Source organism: Narcine bancroftii, chromosome 4, assembly GCF_036971445.1.
Source record: "Narcine bancroftii isolate sNarBan1 chromosome 4, sNarBan1.hap1, whole genome shotgun sequence".
Lineage (NCBI taxonomy): Eukaryota > Metazoa > Chordata > Chondrichthyes > Torpediniformes > Narcinidae > Narcine > Narcine bancroftii.
In genome coordinates, this window is record NC_091472.1 from 35,463,197 (window position 1) to 35,470,676 (window position 7,480).

Sequence of the window (7,480 nt, forward strand, 5' to 3'; positions counted from 1 at the left end):
CGTGGCTGACACACTGTCTCGCACCTCCATCCACTCGGTGCATTCCCTATCCCCAGGGTTGGACTAAGCGGCGCTCACCAAAGCACAGCAGCTGGATGAAGAAATGCCAGCCTACCGCACCACAGGCCTGCAACTTGAGGACATCCCCATCGGCCCTACAGGCAGCAAGCTCCTCTGTGATGTGTCCACCAGCCAAACCTGGCCCATCATTCTAGCTGCTTGGAAGTGTCACATTTTCAACGCACTGCATGTTTGGGCCACTTGTCCATTCAGGAAACCATTTGACTGGTGGCAGATATATTTGCTTGGCACAGCCTATGCAAGTAGATCAGGCACTGGGCTAGGACATGCATACACTGCCGGACCTCTAAAATCCAAAGACACGTGAAGACCCCCCCCTTCAACCCTTCCAGCCAATACATAGGAGGTTTGAGCATGTCCATGTGGACATTGTCGGTCCACTGCCAGTCTCCCAGGGGACAGAGTCCCTGTTCACCATGGTCGACAGATTCACCAGGTGGCCAGAAGCCATTCCATTCACTGACATGTCCACGAAATCCTGCACCAGAGTCCTCATTGCAAACTGGGTTGCATGTTTCAGCCTGCCTACCAACATCACCTCGGATGGAGGGGGGGGGAGTGTTGCAGTTTACGTGCAACCTATGGTTGGCGCTGGGACAGCTACTTGGGACCCAGTTGCACCACACCACGGCCTACCTTCTGCAGTCCATTGGCACCTGAAGTCAGCCCTGATGGTACACCTCTGAGGCATGGACTGGGTAGACGAGCTCCCATTGGTGCTTCTCGGCATCTGCACAGCTCCCAAAGGAGACAACCACATCTTCAGTAGAGTTGGTATATGGCGTCTCACTGATGATTCCAGGCAAATTTGTGCCAGAGGCCCTTGGCACAGAGGAAGTACCAACAGCAGTACTCACAAGGCTCTGAGAGAAGGTAGGAACACTAACTCTTGTCCCAACCTTGAGCCATAACCCAGCACTTTCCTTTGTTCCCAAGGACCTCTGGATCTGTGACGACATCTTCGGCTGCAGGAGGATGCAGTGGACTCCACTCCAGCGGCTATACAAGGTGGTGCATCAGAACAGAATGGCCATGAGGAGACCTTTACCATTGACTGCTTCAAGCTGGTGAACCTAGACCTGAAACACCCTGTGACTCTGTCACCCCCACATAAACGAAGTAGGCCACCTAAACGGACTAAAGAGGTGTTGGCTGTGGACTCCACACCTCCTAATGCCAGTTCTGGGGGGGGAGCCATGTGGCGGCTCGCCAACGCAGCAGTCGAACTGCCTCATGGAGTCGGGGGCAAGTCCATGGCAGATCCGACTGTGAGATCTCCAGGTGCGGGGCAAGCTTTGCGGCCAGGCGGCTGATGTCATAAAGGTCCCGGGAGTTGCAAGCATCATCGGGTTCTTTTGCTCGCTGCGTGCTCCCATCTCTTGAGCACATTATCAAGCCGAAGTTCAATAATTAAAGTGTACCTTGTACCTAGAGTAATATAATAAAGTGTTAGAAGACAGGTTTTATCATAAAACTAGAGGTTCTGACAGTAGTCAAGAAAGGTCCCCATAAATTTTGAAACATGTCTAAGTTACTAACAGAATAGCGAATATTTTCTAGATTTAACCAGGGCATAATATCCCTCAACCACTGAGCATGGGTGGACGGGTCAACATCCCTCCATTTTAGTAATATCGCATGTCTGGCCAAAAGAAAGGCAAGAGACAGAAGCCAACATTTAATTGGAGTCAAATGAGCATCATCCTCTCCAATGGTACCAAAGAGGACAAGCAGAGGGTTGGGTTCAAGATTTAAATTAGGGATTAAGGATAAGGTTTGGAAAACATTCCTCAAGTATTTTTTGAGGCTGGGTCACATCCAAAACAAAGAGAAAGAAAAGAGAGGCATGTATGGCAAGAAGAATGTATATCTGGATAAATACAAGATAATTTAGCTTTGGATATATGAGCCTTATGCACGACTTTTAATTGCAACAAACAATGACGGCACTGCTGGGTCCCAAACAGAGTCATGTGGTGTTAACGAACTTCTTTTTTCTTTGGCTTGGCTTCGCGGACGAAGATTTATGGAGGGGGTAAAAAAAGTCCACGTCAGCTGCAGGCTCGTTTGTGGCTGACCAGTCCGATGCGGGACAGGCAGACACGATTGCAGCGGTTGCAAGGGAAAATTGGTTGGTTGGGGTTGGGTGTTGGGTTTATGAATCTTTGCACTTTAAAGAATTTGGCAGAAAAAACTTGTAAGAAATCTTTTAAAAGATCATTTGGCTAAAGTGCTGAATTGTTGAATTGTTCTTTGAATAGTAACTACAATGTGTTTGCCTTGCCCTCAATGGAACATAAGTGCTTTTGTTTCCATCGTGTAACATGGAATAATTACTCAGTGATTATATTTCCTAGTTTAGTCATAGATTCCCATTCATTCTAATGAGATTTACCAACATCAGTGGATCTCATTTTTACAGAATTGCTGCAGTGGGAAGGATCTTAAGATTTTATTAAATATAAACATCTACATACTTAGGCCATATGTTTCCACCACCAACTGTCTTTGAAGAGATGCCTCGCTGATTTGCTGTAAATGGCTGAAGCTGAAAGTCTGACAAGTCATCTCAATGAATGATATAATTTTTTTCTTCCCAAAAACAGAAGTTGGTCTGTATATGCCCATTACTTAGGCAGTATGCTAAATACACCAACCCCCACCCCACCCCCATTCATACCATTGTTTTTAATGTTCATTTTTCTGGATTTATGCATCACTAATGAAGCAAAGTTTATTCCCCATACTTAATTGTTTCTGAAAGAGTGACGGGCTGCATTATTTCAGAGTCAACCAAATTTCTGTAACTCGCAAGTCACAAAATGGCCACATTGGGTAAGGCTGGCAGATTTCCTTCTCTGAACCAGATTGATATGATAATCATTGTTAATAAGAGAAGCTAAATATGTAGTTATAACAATTTTTATAATAATATTCAACAGAATCCATTAAAATATATGCTAATTTAAAATGAAAAACTAATTTCTCTAGTGAATCGCTGATGTAATTCTGCAAATAATGAGATGCCACAATCAACTATTTTGCAGCACTTGTCCATAGAACATTACAGCACAGAAACAGGCTCCTTCAGCCCTTCTAGTCTGTGCAGGACAGTTTTTTTTGCCTAGTCCCACTGACCTGCACCAATCCACAGCCCTCCATACCTCTCCCATCCATTTATCTGTCCAAATTCTTCTTAAATGGTAAACCACTGCCTGTATCTGTTGGGGCACACCCATTGGCCACCTGTATCTGTGGCTCAACCCACAGACTCCTGAATAAAGCTGATTGTTCCACAGCCCCCTCCCCAACATGGAAGTGCCTCCACTCTATTGTACATAATTTCCAGTCTTTTGGAGTTATTGATGGAGCATCAATTTTATTCACAATAAATTTTGACCATGGACCAGATCCTGAAGCTGGAGAAGTGGGAAATTGACGCTCAATCGCCTGAGGCTTCTACCAACATCAAACTCCAGCTTCGATGCTTCGAGGTTTTCCTCCAAGCATCATCGACCACTGTTTGGTCAGAGAACAATAAGCTACAGGTACTGCACTCCCGGGTTGGGAGTGATGATCAGGGATGCCACGTCATATCCAGAGGCGATGGATATCTTGAAAGGCCAGTCCTGAGGAAGGTAAATGAGGTACACAAGATATTTCCTGGTGACCCAAAAACAGCGACCCGGGGAATCAAACGGCAAGTACCTCCAGGCCCTGTGAACCCTTGGATGGGCCTGCGAATGCAAGGCCATGATGGAGAACCTGATTAGAGAGGCCTATTGCATCCACTGGAGACTGTTAGAGCAAGGTGAGCTCAACTTACGGAGGGTGGTCGAATTGGCAGGCATACTGAAGGTGGCTCTCCAGAATATGGAGGTCTACTCAGCTGATTACATGGCCACCTCGTGGTTGGCCCAGGTGCTGCCAACTTGGGACATGCTTCCATTGTTATGTCCAGCCAGTGATCAGACCATGGCAGCTGTGCTCCATGAGTGCCAAACACCACCATCACCATGTCCTGTCAGTGACCCAACCAGCTGCTGTATTCCGTGAGCAATTGAAGTGCAACTTCTGTGGCTTGGGCATGCACCTGATGAGATGCTGCCCAGCGAAAGATCCAGTTTGCTCCAGCTGTGGGAAGAAGGGGCACTATACGAAGGTGTGTAGATCAAAACCACCTCTACCCAGCAGCGCCATGCACAGGCTGTGGGGGCCACCATCTTGGATGTCGTCATTCCTGGGAACCAGCAGCGCTGTGTGCAAGTCGTGGGGTCACCATCTTGGGCACAATCTTTGAGACCCAGCAGCGCCATGTGCGAGCGGTGGGAGCCACCATCTTGGATGCTGCCATCTTCCGACCAAACACACAAACGCTCTGTTGCATCAACAAGCAGCGACCCAACACAGTTCTCCCTCATCCTGGACCAAAGTACTCCTCATCAACTTGCCAGATTTACGATGAACATTTAGGTAAATGGCCACATGATGAGTTGCCTTTTCGATAGTGGGAACAAGGAGAACTTCATCCATCCTGATATGGTGCAGTGGTACTCCATCGTGTTAGGGCCAGACAGCTAAAAGGTCTCCTTGGCCTCAAAATCCTATATGGCTGATGTCTACATCTACTGCATAGTGAGCCTGACTGTGCAGGGTATGGACTACAGAGCTTTCAAACTCCTAGCAATGTTGCAGCTCTGCGCTGCCGTGCTATTGGGACTGGACTTCCAATGTCACCTTAAGAGCATGAAGATGGAGTACAATGGGCCCCATCCCCCACTCACTAATTGTAAGGAGCAGTTTTTAAATCACCCACTGTGCACTTCTGGCAACTACCCCTCAGCCTCAGGCCCCACCGCCTCCAGCCAACAACATAACCACCCAGTGCGCATGATCTGCAGACTCTCCACCCTCAATATCACTCCTCTACTGCTATTTGCCAACCTCACCCCTGACTGTTAACCCGTCGCAACCAAAAGTAGACAGTACAGTGCCAGAGTCAGGGCCTTTATTAGGGTGGAGGTGCAGCGGCTACTCAATGAGGGGATCATTGAAGCCACCACCAGGCCTTGGAGAGCACAAGTGGTGGTGGTGAGGAATGGGGAGAAAAGCAGAATGCTTATTGACTACAATCAGACCATTAATAGATACACAAAGCTGGACATGTACCCCTTCCCCTGAATATCTGCATGGTGAACCAAATCACGCTATATCAGGTATTCTTCACCATCGACCTAAAGTCGGCATACCATCTGCTCCCCGTTCACCCAGATGGCCACAGCTATAATTTCCTGAGGGTCCCTTCGTTGTCACCAAGGGGTCTCAGTCTTTCAGTGGGAGATACACCACATGGTGAACCAGTATGAGCTGCAGCCCACATACCCATATCTGAACAATGTCACATCTGTCGTCATGACCTGCAGGATCATAAAACCAACCACCAAAATTTCCTCCAGATGGCCAGACTCCTTAACCTCATGTACACTAGGATAAATGCATACTTCGCACAACTGGCCTTGCCATCCTTGGAAACAGAGTCATTGGCTCAGACCCTGACCACATGCTCCCGCTTTTTGAACCACCCCTTCCCCATAGCCTTAAAGCCCTGAAATGGTGCCTGGGCTTTTTCTCTTACACTGTCTAATGGGTCCCCAACTATGTGGACAAGGCCCGCCCCCTCATTAAATCAACCTCTTTTCCCCATCACCAGAGGCCCGTGCAGCCTTCAGCTGCATCAAGGCAGACATTGCTAAGGCTATGATGCACGCCTTAGATGAATCCACCCCGTTCCAGTTGGAGAGTGATACATCCGACTTTGCTCTGGCTACCACACTTAATCAGGCAGGCAGACCTGTTATTTTCTTTTCCCGCACCCACCAGGGCCCCAAAATCTGACACACCTCTGTTGAGAAGGAGGTCTAAGCTATTGGCAAGGCTGTACAGCACTGGAGATAGGTAAACTGGTTGACCGTTTTGAGTTTTGTGTGCCCGATGGAGATGTGGGGGGCTGATAGTCATGGTGGGGAGCTGGCTGATGGAGGACCTCAGTTTTCTTCAGGCTGACTTCCAGGCCAAACATTTTGGCAGTTTCCGCAAAACAGGACGTCAAGCGCTGAAGAGCTGGCATCGTAGTTCACGGACAAGTTTCTCTTGTGTCTTGGTGTGAGCTTGCAGGCGCCTCAGATTGAAGAGACTGCCATCCGTGCGGTACCGGATGTAAACAGCGTCTTCATTGTTGAGGTCTTTCATGGCTTGGTTCAGCATCATGCTGAAGAAGATTGAAAAGAGGGTTGGTGCGAGAACGCAGCTTCGCTTCAAGCCATTGTCAATGGAGAAGGGTTCAGAGAGCTCATTGCTGTATCTGACCCGACCTTGTTGGTTTTCGTGCAGTTGGATAACCATGTTGAGGAACTTTGGGGGGCATCCGAGGCGCTCTAGTATTTGCCAAAGCCCTTTCCTGCTCACGGTGTCGAAGGCTTTGGTGAGGTCAACAAAGGTGATGTAGAGTCCTTTGTTTTGTTCTCTGCACTTTTCTTGGAGCTGTCTGAGGGCAAAGACCATGTCAGTAGTTCCTCTGTTTGCGCGAAAGCCACACTGTGATTCTGGGAGAACATTCTCGGCGACACTAGGTATTAGTCTATTAAGGAGAATCCTAGTGAAGATTTTGCCTGCAATGGAGAGCTGCGTGATTCCCCTGTAGTTTGAGCAGCCTGATTTCTCGCCTTTGTCTTTGTACAGGGTGATGATGATGATGATGCAAGGATCGGCAACGAGATAGACAACAGACTTGCCAAGGCAAATAGTGCCTTTGGAAGACTACACAGAAGAGTCTGGAAAAACAACCAACTGAAAAACCTCACAAAGATTAGAGTAAACAGAGCCGTTGTCATACCCACACTCCTGTTCGGCTCCAAATCATGGGTCCTCTACCGGCATCACCTACGGCTCCTAGAATGCTTCCACCAACGTTGTCTCCGCTCCATCCTCATCATTCATTGGAGCGACTTCATCTCCAACATCGAAGTACTCGAGATGGCAGAGGCCGACAGCATCGAATCCACGCTGCTGAAGATCCAACTGCGCTGGGTAGGTCATGTCTCTAGAATGGAGGACCATCGCCTTCCCAAGATCGTGTTATGTGGCGAGCTCTCCACTGGCCACCGAGACAGAGGTGCACCAAAGAAGAGGTACAAGGACTGCCTAAAGAAAGCTCTTGGTGCCTGCCACATTGACCATCGCCAGTGGGCTGATATTGCCTCAAACCGTGCATCTTGGCGCCTCACAGTTCGGTGGGCAGCAATCTCCTTTGAAGAAGACCGCAGAGCCCACCTCACTGTCAAAAGACAAAGGAGGAAAACCCCAACACCCAACCCCAACCAACCAATTTTCCCTTGCAACC